This window comes from Bubalus kerabau, chromosome 1 (genome assembly GCF_029407905.1).
Source record: "Bubalus kerabau isolate K-KA32 ecotype Philippines breed swamp buffalo chromosome 1, PCC_UOA_SB_1v2, whole genome shotgun sequence".
NCBI classification, from domain to species: Eukaryota; Metazoa; Chordata; class Mammalia; order Artiodactyla; family Bovidae; genus Bubalus; species Bubalus kerabau.
This window is the reverse complement of record NC_073624.1, coordinates 247,087,049-247,100,577: the sequence shown is the minus strand read 5'-3', so window position 1 is coordinate 247,100,577 and position 13,529 is coordinate 247,087,049. Positions and strand designations below refer to the sequence as shown.

Below are 13,529 nucleotides of genomic sequence, written 5' to 3'. Positions count from 1 at the left end.
AGTGAAAAGTGAAAATGAAGTCGCTCAGTCGTGTCCGACCCTCAGCGACCCCATGGACTCCAGCCTTCCTGGCTCCTCCATCCATGGGATTTTCCAGGCAAGAGGAGATGCAGAGAAGTGTAATTACTCAAGACACTTTGGAATTATAAGTAACAGGACTTGCTTTTAGTTTGGATGCTGTGAATTCAGAAGAAGAAATTGCCCAGGATTATTCCAAGATTCTGAATTAAGCAATGTATCTGTAGCAGTATCAATTCCTGAGATTGATTCCTCTAAATGTCATTAAAGAGAAAGTAGATTATTTTGAGTTTTATTAATTGCTTTCCCATCCTGTAAAATGTCATGAAAATGTCCAACAAGCATAAAAACATAGCTCATTATCTTTAGTTACTAGAGAAATGCAAATCAAGACCACACTCTCTAGGATAGCTATTTAAAAAGAAGAAAAATAGTATATGTTGCCACAGATGTAGAAAAATCAGAATTCTCATGCATTACTGAAGGAAAGGAAAGTTCAGCCCTTGCAATATTCCTTAAGAAGTTGAATATAGGATTACCAAATAATCCAGTAATTCTACATCTAGGAATATATTCAAAACAATTGAAAACAGATACCCAAACAAATATATGCACAGACACATTCACACCGCACTGTTTCTAAGAGCCAGAAGGTTAAGAAGGCCCAAATGTCCATCAACGGGTGAACTGACCAATTGTAGCATGTACATGCAATAAAAATTTATTCAGCCATAAAGATTTAAGTATTGCGGCATGATACAACGTGTATGAAATTCAAAAACATTATGCTAAGTGAATAAAGTCTGACATAAAAGATTACATATTATTTCATTAATATCTAGACTAGGGAAACTCAGAGAGAGAGAATGTAGGTTGGCGCTAGAGGCAGAAAAGAGAGCAATTTCTTAATGTGGATAGTTTCCTTTCAGGGGGTTGAAAATGTTTTAGAACTAGATCAAAGTGATGGTTGTATAACACTATGAGTGTGCTAAATGTCACTGCACTGTTCACTGCAAAACTGTTACTTTTATGTAAGTTTCACCTCAATTAAAAAAAAAAGTAAATGTGATTTTTACATTTTGAGATAAAGCTAATTTCCAAAGGAACATACATAAAGATAGATATTCTTAAGAACAATAAAAAGCTTTAAAAGGCTAACAAGCCATCAAAACATCACTTATTCAACCATTTAGTCAATGAGCAAATATTTATTAAGATTTTATCACATGCTGGCTCCTACTGGTTCTAAGTATACATCGACACATAATCTGCCTTTAAAGAATGGATTGCATAGTAGGTGGAGTAATTATTTTCTAGTCTGCCAATGGAATACTGACATCTACCTCGCTGATTTTTGTGGATCAGATGAGAAGACAGGCAAACACACTTAGCAGAGAATCCATTGGCTAGTGCAGTGGTAGATGCTCCACAAGGGCTGTTTGCCATGGCATTTTCCTCTTGTTAATTCCCCATTCATATCCATCAATGGGTAATTTCTAGCTTTAAATTGATAAACACATGGTGTATTATCACTGGTGGTCATTTCTTTGATATATGGTCTTTTTTCCCCACCCCTTCTGTGGTTCAAATTAGTCTCACCTTTCTAAAATATAGGAGGCTATTCAAGGCTATTCGAGGCTATTCATTCAGCTGTATTCTACAATTGGAAGAAATTAAAGGTTGTAGAACATATAAGTGGCCATTCTTTACAGTGCTAGTTAATCTATACTTCAGCCAAGACCCCTGGGCATCTGCTCAAGGTCTAGTGCTACCATGGTATCCCACATTTTGATTCAACTATGCGAGTTTCTAGTTATGGAGGTGAAACAGTCAGACTATCAGAGGGCCAAATCTAATGTTTTAAGTCTGGAATTCTAATTGTCATTATACGCTGCTAATCATCTAATTCTTTATATATATATTTTAATCCTCTTCATGTTTCCAAAGAAATTTTTCTCTGAATTAAAAAAAAAAGTAGTAGAAAATGCAAATGACAAATGGGTAGGAATAAGAGAATAGAATTCTATATTAAATTAAATAGCATATACATTGACCTCTAACAACGATAAAAATTACTACAACTCTGTATTCACTGTGCAAAACTTATACTTGAAATCACATTGTGTTGTCCAAACAAATAATTATATTTTTAAATTATAAAACAAGTAAAAGAAATGCCTCATTTTATTTTATTATATTTTAAGTGAGGTGTTTTATTTAATGTAAACACTTAATTTTTTTTTTCTGCCATGTGGCTTGTGGAATTTTAGTTCCCCAACCAGAGATTGAACCCATATACACAGCAGTGAAAGTGTGGAGTCTTAATCATTGGGCCACTGGAGAATTCCCCCCAAAATGCCTCATTGTAGAAAAATTTGGAAATCTATAAAGAAAGGCAAAATTTTAAAGAAGTGGCTGCTTATGGCATTTAGGTCTATTTCCTGTTTTTCTCTTATTATAGTTTATCTTTTGAGTTGCAGCTCTGGGGTAAATTAAGTACAGTTTGATCCAGTCTGTACTGCATGCCTCAGTTGGAACTTTTAACAAAAACCAAAAGATAAAACTAATCCTTAACACATCTGGCCTCTAGGCACTCAGATTTTAATTCCATACAAACAATGACAATTTTACTAAAAATAGATGACCTAGTCCTTTGGCTTCTCCCCGTCTTCTAGATGCACCAACCCTCTTGCTGGCATCCCTGGGCTATTAATTAAATGAATGAATATAGATGAGCATACATCTCTAAATGATCTCTAATGTCTTTTACTCCAGGGATGGCAGACCCAGATATTACAATACTTCCTACTGTGGAAGATAGGAGTAGAGTGAGAAAGGTATTCTTGGGTTCAACATTCAACTGGCCATTCTAGAATACTGAATAGGAACACTGGGGCTCTGATGGGTTGTGGGTCTAGGAAGAGTGGAGTCTTGCCCAGTTCATCACTCAACTTGGTTGGGAAGAAAAAAAAATCAAACCAATAACAGCTACATCAATAAGTAGAATGATGGTCTTGAAGAGGTAGAGGATTCTAAATGGAAATACTAAACATTAAACAGACGTTAGAAGGTGAAGAGATGGAAGGGGAGAATGGTGTGAGTATTCCAAATAGAAAGCAGACAGTCAGGAGACCTAGACAGTGTACAAAGTCACATCCTAGGACCTCTAAAGAGTTCACAATTGCAGAGCATAGGATACAGGTTAAAGGAACAGAATATCTAGAGATGAGTCTGAGGGATACAAATAAGACCATGTAAGGATTTGAGAGCTGGCTAAGAAGTCTGAACTTGAACCTTATAATTAGGTTGTTGAGTGCTCAGATTGATAGAAGAACATGAGAGAGGAAGGGAGGGACAAAGCGAAAGAGTTGGGGAACAGCAGCCACCCTGACAAGGGCTATCCTCTGCTTTTTCTCCCGATCCCCTGGCTTGGACCCAACTGTTAGTTCCTTTATACTCAATAAGTATTTCTGGAGCACCAATTTTGTGATGAGGATGGTTCCCAAGAGGAACAAAAGTAAGACACAAGTATCATCTATGTCCTTACCTGGGGCTTAGAATTTATTAGTAGAGCAGACAAATCTATCAACAATTACAAAACAATGTGGTTAGGGCCTAAAAGAGGGATAAAGGGGGTTATGTGAAAACAGGGAAGAGAGAATTCAATATGGCTTGGGTGGAATGAGAGGTAGACAGGAAAGGCTTTGAATAGGACATTGAAGCTTTGGATTAAACATTGTAAAGACAAGAATATCACCAGCAAAGGGATAGGTGCAGAAAGGTCAAGGGGTGAGAGCAGAAGGTGGGTGAGAGAGGTTTAGTAGAGACTGAAGGAGCTATTTCAACAGAGCTGCAACTATGAACAGAGCAGGCCCCACTCTCCAGGAGACCTCCCAGAGATCTAGCCCAGTCATAGTACAGCCTGGGGTAGGAGGAGAGCCCCAGGGACTGTGCAATGGGCAAGGAAGCCAGAATCAAAGGGTCAGATTGAACATATCCCTTCCACCTACCCACCTGTCTGGTGGGGCTCCTCTGTCCTCTTGTAAATCCTTCCTCCCCTCTGGCCTCCCTTTCATCCTGCCTTAGTTCTTATTCCCTGACTGCACCCCAGCTTTGTTTCTCTGTCCCTGTACTTCTCTCTTCAGTAAGACACACCAGATAGTGACTGCTATCTATCACTTTTTTATTTTATTTTATTTTTAAAGTTTACATAATTGTATTAGTTTTGCCAAATATCAAAATGAATCCGCCACAGGTATACATGTGTTTATACATTATTTATACACATTATACATGTGTATATACATTATTTATAATCCTGAATTCCTTTTTAAGGGAAAAAAGTGGGAAATAAACAGTTTAGTTATATACATATAATGGGCTTCCCTGGTGGCTTAGATGGTAAAGCATCTGCCTGCAGTGCAGAAGACCCAGGTTCGATCCCTGGGTCAGGAAGATCCCCTGGAGAAGAAAATGGCAACCCACTCCAGTACTCTTGCCTGGAAAATCCCATGAATGGAGGAGCCTGGTAGGCTAGAGTCCATAGGGTCACAAAGAATTGGACACAACTAAGCGACTTCACTTCACTTTGTATACATGTACTTTTTTTTCAAAATAGGGAGGTTGCAAAATTTTCTCCCCATATGGCTCTGCACTGATTTTTTATGCAAATTGAGAATGGGAAAATACATGGAAAAGAAAAAAGTGTTTTCCTAACTCTACCCCTTAGGTAGCTGTGCTCTGTGGTTTGTGCCCTGACTTTAGTAACAAGAAGGCATTAAACAGAATTAGTGATGTTACAAATGGTCTCTTTACTATTCTTACTAGTAACGCCAGTCAATATATTTTATAATTTCAAAGTCACTTAAAAGTGTTTGCTTAACATATGAATCACTGTTAGGGTTTTGATATATGATAATACTTTCATGGTTAAACCCCATACAAAGCTGCCCGTTTCCTAAGGATGTGCTAAAATACATGTAATGTGGGAAGGAGGGATATCTGGTAAAAAGAGCTTAGATCAGGCCCCAGAGAGATTTGCAGATAAATTACATTCCTACTGGTTACCAGTTTTGCCAACTTGGGCAAGTTTCTTGACCTCTACAAGCTTCTTCCTGAATCGGTGAAATGAAGATAATTCTTTCCTTGAAGGTTTTCTTGCACCTACCTGACCAGTCTGTGAGGCTGCTTTCTTCTCTCTCTTCCTTCCCAACTATCCAATGATCAGCAAACAGGTCTTGTCTAGAGAACTAGCTTGATGCCAAGTTTAAATGAGCTATAAAAAGCTCTTGTTCTAGTACTGTTACATCATCAGCACCTAACAGAGGTCGGTTATTTTATTCTTATTGCCCATGTGGGTGCATGCTCAATCGTTTAGTTGTGTCTGACTCTTTTGTGACCCCTTGGATTGTAGCCTGTCAGGACCCTCTGTCCATGGGATTTTTCCAAGCAAGAATACTAGAGTGGGTTGCCATTTCTTCCCCCAGGGGATCTTCCCAAACTAGGGACTGAATGGATCTCTCGCTTTGGCAGGTGGATTCTTTATGCCTGTGCCACCTGGGAAGCCCATTATTGCCCAGATGGTTTGTCAAATAATTTACCAAGCAAACAGCTTTATAACTTCTGAAAAGTAATGAATGCTTTCCTTGCTATGAGTGTTCAGGTTACCTACTACTGCTACTGCTAAGTCACTTCAGTTGTGTCCAACTCTGTGCGACCCCATAGACGGCAGCCCACCAGGCTCCCCCGTCCCTGGGATTCTCCAGGCAAGAACACTGGAGTGGGTTGCCATTTCCTTCTCCAATGCATGAAAGTGAAAAGTGAAAGTGAAGTCGCTTAGTCGTGTCCAACTCTTAGCGACCCCGTGGACTGCAGCCTACCAGGCTCCTCCATCCATGGGATTTTCCAGGCAAGAGTACTGGAGTGGGGTGTCATTGCCTTCTCCGACAGGTTACCTAAGCTGATACTATTTTCATTTATTACTAATTATAGATTCTTTAGCTATAGAACTATATTTCTATATATATAGAAATAGATATAGAAAAATTCTATATATATAGAAATAGATATAGAAAAATTCTATTTATATATATAGATATAGAACTATTCTATATCTATAGTTAATTAGCAATACATTTTAGAAGCTAAGAATAAATTGGCACAGACTAATGACTTTTCACCTATAGAATGTACCACATTAGAAATTTTAAAAATATATTCTTGTCTAATTTCTAAATGATAGAGGTAAAGATCCTTATTAAACTAGAGAAGGGTGGAGCAGACAAAATTTTAAATCATTGCCTTTTAATGTAATAGTTCAGTCTTTAATGTTTACTGCAAAGTCAACATAAAAATGGCATACATCAGTCCAAATGATGAAATTGTCATTATGACCTTCATGGATTTTTGTCTAGCCTAAGTAATCCCAGTAAACCCTCCAGACTGAAGAATGAATCTTCAATCATTTCACTGCTTTTGCCCTTGATTGTAGATTTTTTTAAAAAAAAACATCTCACTAATACATCTTTTCTTTCTTTCTGAAAAGAATGACATTAAAATGGGAGGTTTAAAATAAAAGTTTGTGATTTGTCAACAGCCTGGCTTAGAACCTGATACTATAGATTTTACTTGTTTCCATTTTATTGAATATGTCTAGTGTGTGCTTTGTTGTTTTAAAAGAGTCAGCATCTCTTATTTGGAACGATTTACAGTTTAAGAAATTTCTTGTTGTAAATTTTGTCATGCAAATTTCTGTTTGAAGGAACAGACTGGCAAGGAACTAAAATTAAAGTGACCCTATTTCTGGACAATATAGCTGAGATTAATGTGAAATCAAGAATGAGCCATGGAATGAGAACAGAAAGAAAAAAGAAGTCTAAGGGCCTGACTACATCATTTTCTGCCTGTATGCCTAGCAAACAAAGATCTCTGATTTTCTTATCCATCTACCAGTATACTATGACCTCTGACCCAGCAATAGGAATGCAATTCACTTCACAACATACTAAAAAAGTGGAGGAACATTGAGAAAATATACAGTGTGTTCAACTTGGACACTGGTAGTAATGCAAAAGTCTGCAAGACCATAGAAGTGAAACATCATTTATTTCCTAGAAAGGGATCTATTAAGGACACTGAGTTATTTAGATTCTGAACATTAAGTTAGGTAGTAAAGATGTGAAGAGAATGAGAAAGGGGGGAATTTAGTAGGGTTATGTGGCACCAGAGGGCACTGAAGATGCTGATGAGGCAGTGACAGGGAACCCCCAAACCAAATCGCACCTACTTGGCAGTTTTGTCAGAGGCAAATTCTATAGTTTAGAAAATAGAAAGAATCACTGCCCCCACCCCTACTGTCCAGGCATGCATTGCCTGCCCCAAAGCAAGCCAAATGGTCTACCTCTCCAACCCAGCGCAAGTCATCATCTGACTTCCAAAAGAGGAGTCTAGTTATCCAAAGAAGAATGAAAGAGAGAAATTCAGGCAGCTGTGGTGAAAGAGTTTCTAATTTTGAGTAGGGGGCCACTGCATGTAGAGCAAGCCAGCATTGCTAGAGGGCTGCCTTCTGTTCTTGTGGAAATGTATATAGCTGACATTTGAGTGCTACTCCAAATGCATTAGTTCTTCCAAACCTCAGTCATTCTCCCAAAGTTGGCTTTGATACAGAGACTGGAGGTAGGAGGAAGAAGGGGTTTAACTCCTGTCTGAGTCAAGGGCTACCTGCCATTGTACATTCATAAGAGGCATTGTTTTCAGAGCTGGCTTTCTTTTGTAAATACTTCATCAACTGCTCAGCATAAAAAGCTACTTTGTAAGAAGATTCTTACTGTTACTACTATAATACTAATAATTGGGAATCCCCAGAGAGGCAGAGATATTTAGAAGAGAAAAACCATTTCAATTGGCCACATTTGTAGCAAAGGTAATAGGATGTCACTAATGAGTTTTAGTAATTTATTTGTATTGATTGCATATTCTGCATGTGCTTGAAATGCAGCACTAGATACACTGTGTTTCCCACCTTCAAGATCATGATCCCAACGAGCAGAGGTAAGTGTGTCACATGGCCTATGTTCTACAGGACTCACACTTTTATTTAGGAAGATCACCCAGGTAACACTTCACTTACAAAATCTATCATTTTCACCAATAGCCAGGACTGTGATGTGTTCTAATAGCAAATATTCCAGAGAGATCACTTAATGGCTTGGGCTAAACCTCTATAGATTTATAGTTTTTATTTGAGGCAGGGACAGGAACTTGGGTGAAAGAAGAACAAAAAGATGCTGCTTTCTACTTGAAGAGGAACAGATCTCAGGACTTGATGACAAGAGACCATAAGCTAGAACTTTCCCATGGCCGTGCCTGGGCAGTGAACGCCAAAGCAAAGATGACTAATACTCAATTTAAGTCAGTCTTTCTGTTTAATTCTCTCCGGCACCCTCAGATAGTGAATCAAGGTTGCAAAGCAGTGCAGAGCAGGGTCTGCTTTGTCTTAGCCAGGTTTAAGGGAGGAAAGCGTGGAGCTGGGAACACATTTGAGGGTAAAGTGAGTGCAGAGAGCAGAGCAGCTAGAGGTGGTCAAGCATCTTCTAGGAACCGCCCAACTAGGATATGGGCACCATCCCAGGAATGTATTTTGCTCAAGGCCATATAATAATCAAGGAGCAAAACTAATTCATACCTAGATCTGCCTTAACTTTTAATCATTATGATGTACAAACTTTAGCAGTACAAACAATTTATGAATTTTTGCAGTTTTCTCATAAGAGAAAATTAAGCACCATTTCTTCTCAAGACAACCCTAAATTGGCCATTGAGTAGGTCAATCCCCAATTCATTTAATTCCTGCCTTCCACTTCAAAGTATAATGACAAAGGTCATGTATAAAATCGCTGCAGAAGACGAGAGCCTGTGAACCCAATGCGTGACCAAGGCTGAGTTGCAGTTTCCTTCTTAGATATTATTAAATGGCTGCATGCATGCTTAGTTGCTCAGTCACGTGTGCCTCTTTGAGACCCTTTGAACTGTGGCCTGCTAGGCTCCTCTGCCCTTGGAATTTTTCAGGCAATGATACTGGAGTGGGTTGTCATTTCTTTCTCCAGGGGATTAAATGGCTACATGCTATTAAAATTTGCTATTTCCAATAATAAAAGATCATTCATGATGCCTCTTGTATAAAGGATGTTAACAGCAAATAGTAATTCCACAACTCCCAAGCAGTTCAACCGTCTAATGGTACATTTATGCAACTCTGGTTAATGCTTTTATTTCAATGATCTTCAATAGTTTCAAGCAATCATTATTTACTAGGAACAATCTGAACAATGTATTTCTAAGGCAAATGTTTTCTGAAATAGAGCTTTCCTCCATTATCTCATGTATTAATGAATAGCACTTACAGAAAGGTATTGTTTAAATATTAACAAAAATACTGAGAGGTTACAGAGATTGTCCCAATTATGGTAAACAACAGATAAAGAGACTAATAAACAAATAGTGGGTTTAAAGGCCATGATAAATTAACAAGGTCTTTGGTGGGGGCGAGAATTATGAGAGAGAGGAAATGGGTCAGAGAGAGAAGGAAGGAAAAAGAGAGGAAGAGAGAATTAACCAGAGAATTCTAAAATAATGGGTTGCTTCCCTTTTCTACTTTGCCCTTAACAAATGTCCATTCAGAATTCTTGCCTTTGAACATGTGGATGAAGACCTTTATGTTCTTTTCAAAACTTTTTATGTTTATCAGTTTTATTTTTCCCATTTAGCCAGATTTAAAGTTTGAAATCTTGCTTTGATTTCGTTTTTGCTATACCCAAAGTGGCTGGATGTGATGTTAAAAAATACTATTTTAAAAAGCCAACGATAAGAATTATAATTACTTTTCACTAAGATATAATTACACATAGATAACTTCCCATTACAGAAACAGAGGAGAGGCGCGAAGGAAAAAAAAAAAAAAAAACTCAATGCATCCAACAATTATTTTCTCAATGACTGTAGATACTCAGGTCCTTTGAGATTGTGTGAATCAGAACTTTCTTGGATTTGCAGATAATTCTGTAAGTATATATATATATATATATCCTAAAATGAAAGTGCAAATAAAAGAGAGTCACAAATGCTGGGTTAAAAATTCTCATTCTATCATTCTAGTGGGTATCTTTAGATTTAAGACTTTGCACTGTACCTCCCCTGGTCAGAGGGAGCATGTGTTTATATCTGACCACTATATCCTTAGCTGCAAAGAGAAACATATGCTAAACTCTAATAGATATTGTTGGAGAATATTTAATATTTTGCTGATCGATAAAAGGTACTAATGTTCTAATAATTTATTGGTATAGCTTGCATATTTTATCTATTTATGAAATACAATACTAATAGGCCATATTCCCTTGCCTGCAAAATCATACCAGCAAGGAATAGAGAAATATGTGTTTTTGTAAAACTATGTATGTTTACATTTATGTTTATACATCCTACAGCACTAATTTTGTGTGTGTGATTTTTTTTTCTTGAGTAGACTGAAATTTACACAGCAGGTGATGTGCAATTGATGGATGATTTCAAATTAAATGATCAAAACATATTTCCATCATTTTGTTACATAAAGTACACTCAAGCTATTGGCAAATATTTAATTTCCAAATCAATAAGCTTCTTTTTCATACTTTTAAGTCCAATGGACTTTTAAGCTTATGGAATTCATGCTTACAAATGGAGGACTGACCTAAAAGGCTTATTTATGTTTCTGTTTTCCTCTCTTTCTTTCCCAAGTCAAATAATATATATTTTAATTGAAAATACTGTTTACCTTAACAACCTAGATCTGACTACATATTCACTGCAACCTACTGCATGTGAGAAAGATTTCAGTCACAGGACCAAGGCAGAGAGGCTACTATCATCAGGTCAAACAATATGGATCTACCATGAATTAAGAGAATATCAAAAATTATGACTGTTATTTTTTAAATAATCACACCCCAAATGATAGCATTTGTCATGAAATACATTTCTTCTACTTCCTAAAAAATTGATATATTTTAAAAGTCTTAGTGTTGGGGTGACAAAGAATCACAAATGGATGAACCCTCAGAGATGTTCTTCAAATATTTCAAGTGGTATAAAACCAGAAAAGTGAAAGTGAAGTCGCTCAGTCGTGTCCGACTCTTTGCGACCCCATGAACTGTAGCCTACCAGGCTCCTCTGTCCATAAAACCAGAAGAAAATGCATTTGTAAAGTTGTGGCCTTTAAAATTATCCTTTCATGATTGATGTGAAGTGTCTAAACATGTAACTTCACTTGAACAATTTTCTGATCACATTCAGCCACTAGCCTCAGCTCTTAGGGCAAGTCATCTTTAAAATTAGGGCATCCTCTAAGATGATGAGTTAATGATGATTAGCATGACCGTGTGAGATATCTTAGGGACTGCTTTTGTAAACTTTGACTATGAAACATTTCAAATACGTTGATAAAGAGAGTAATTAGAAGAATACCAATATACACACTTTCAACCACCCATCTCCAACCACCATCAGTTTCTGCTTCATATCCTCCTCCAATCACCACTCTCTCCACTACACCCAGTGCGTGTGCTTGCACATACACATACCCTTTTTGTTTGCTTCGTACGTGAGTACATGAAGGAAAATCTCAAGCGTATTACTTCATCTTTAATTACTTTTGTGTTTATCTCTAAAGACCTAAACCAAGATATTTCTGCATCCAAGAAAACGAAAAATTTACAATAATCATATAATATCCAAAATATTTGAATTGTCTCCAAATGTCTTTTTCCATATCATTTGAGGGTAACAGAAATTACACTCATAGAGGAAGAAGTGAAATTGAGCTGAAGCTTTTATATTTTAAACAAGTTTGAAGCTATTCAATATATTGCCACCAAGTCATCATATATGAGGAACAGCGCTGAGGATCCAGTGAAAATAAGGTAGGAATCACCCAGCACGTAATCTAAGAAGCCACAAAGTGCTGACTCAGTAAGTTCCGTTTTAAATTGGGTCTTAGCTGCAGTCAAGATCCTTTGAATGTCTCACCCCAGGGAGCTTCACTTTCATTTTAAAAGTTGTTCAAATTCCCTCTTCCATTAGATCTCCTCACTTTCCATCTTCCCAGATTACAGGCCATGGTCAAGCATGATCCTTCCTCTATATACACCCTTCTGTTCCATGATCTTCAACTTTAATGTAAAGCTTCACAAAATCACATAGGAATAAAATTCAATATTCTACCTACTCCACAGCTGCACCCATGAAGCTGACAGAGCCTAAAGGAAAGGTCATATTACTAATTGATTTCACTTTAAATTCAAACTAAACAACTTCAAAGTGAGTCCTTAATGCTGTGAAGCAAACATCAGATGGGCTTTCCTGGTGGCTCAGTGGTAAAGAATCCTCCTGCTAATGCAGGAGATGTGCAAGATAGATTCAATCTCTGGGTCGGGAAGATTCTCTGGAGAAGGAAATGGCAATCCACTCCAGTATTCTTGCCTGGAAAATCCCATGGACAGAGGAACCAGAAAGGCTACAGTCCATGCAGTCATCAAGAGTTGGATATGACTTAGTGACTCAACAACAACAAAAACGTCAGATAACTTCTCAGCCTGCTCACTCTCTTTCTCTTGTTTACAACTATTGTCCACCCTCCTTCCTTAAAGCCCTATCATCTCCTCCCATATATCTTCACTTTCCACTGGTGACCTTGCCCAAAATTTCACGAACCAAGTTAGAGCAACATGAAGAAGACTTCTGCAGACTACCACCACCACATCCACCTATACTGGGATGTGCACACTGTTACTCTACATTCTTTGTTTCTCTCCTCTCCAATCACTTAACATTGCAGAACTCCAGGACCCAGTCTTTGGAACTAGCTACCTTCATTCTTTTGGTGATCTCTTGCATCCTCTTTGTTTTTAAAACTATCAACACACCAATACCTAGATTCACAGCTCCAACCGGGACCTCTCCCCAAGTTTCAGCATCAGCCACCTATAAAGACAAATCAACACCAAAGCTGAACTTCTGATCTTACACCAAAAACTGCTCTCCTAATGTCCATCGCTAGCTCAGCAGGTGGAAATTTCATCCTTTCATCTGTTCATACAATTCTTCCCTTGTCCTTCTCTCTCATCCCATATGATCCAATCCGTCAGAAGATCTCATTGTCTTTAACTTCAAAATGCATGCAGAATTCACCGCTTCAGAGCCCCACTCTCAGGTCCACTCTGCTCTGAATCAGCATATTCTCTCATCTAGACACTTCATAAGCCTCCTTTTCTCCTCATCCTTTTTCCCCTCACCCATCCACCAGCAATCTATCACTTTTAAAACTTAAAAACATTTCACTGTTCAGTACAAGTTTGCCAGAAAGTCCCCATATCCCTCAGACTAGAGGCCAAATAGACAAGAAAAAATAGGTATTGAATAGGCTATGGGGGAAAAAAAGGAACATTTGAACACAGTTGATGGGAATGTAAATTGGT

General features: G+C 37.8%; 1 long non-coding RNA gene and 1 other non-coding gene across 3 annotated transcripts in view; one reads left to right on the top strand and one right to left on the bottom strand.

The window, feature by feature from the left end:
- LOC129637956 (uncharacterized) overlaps nucleotides 1-13,529 on the bottom strand; it is a 67,285-nt gene that overhangs the window by 47,126 nt on the left and 6,630 nt on the right. The window contains exon 3 of one of the 2 annotated variants that reach the window (XR_008707650.1): nucleotides 12,842-13,035. The exons of the other annotated variant lie outside the window; for it this stretch is intronic. This is a non-coding gene — a long non-coding RNA (uncharacterized LOC129637956). Of the gene's footprint in view, nucleotides 1-12,841; nucleotides 13,036-13,529 lie in introns of those variants that run through there. 2 annotated transcript variants of the gene reach the window in all.
- TRNAC-GCA (transfer RNA cysteine (anticodon GCA)) lies at nucleotides 4,402-4,474 on the top strand. The gene has a single exon. It is a non-coding gene; the product is annotated as a tRNA-Cys (tRNA).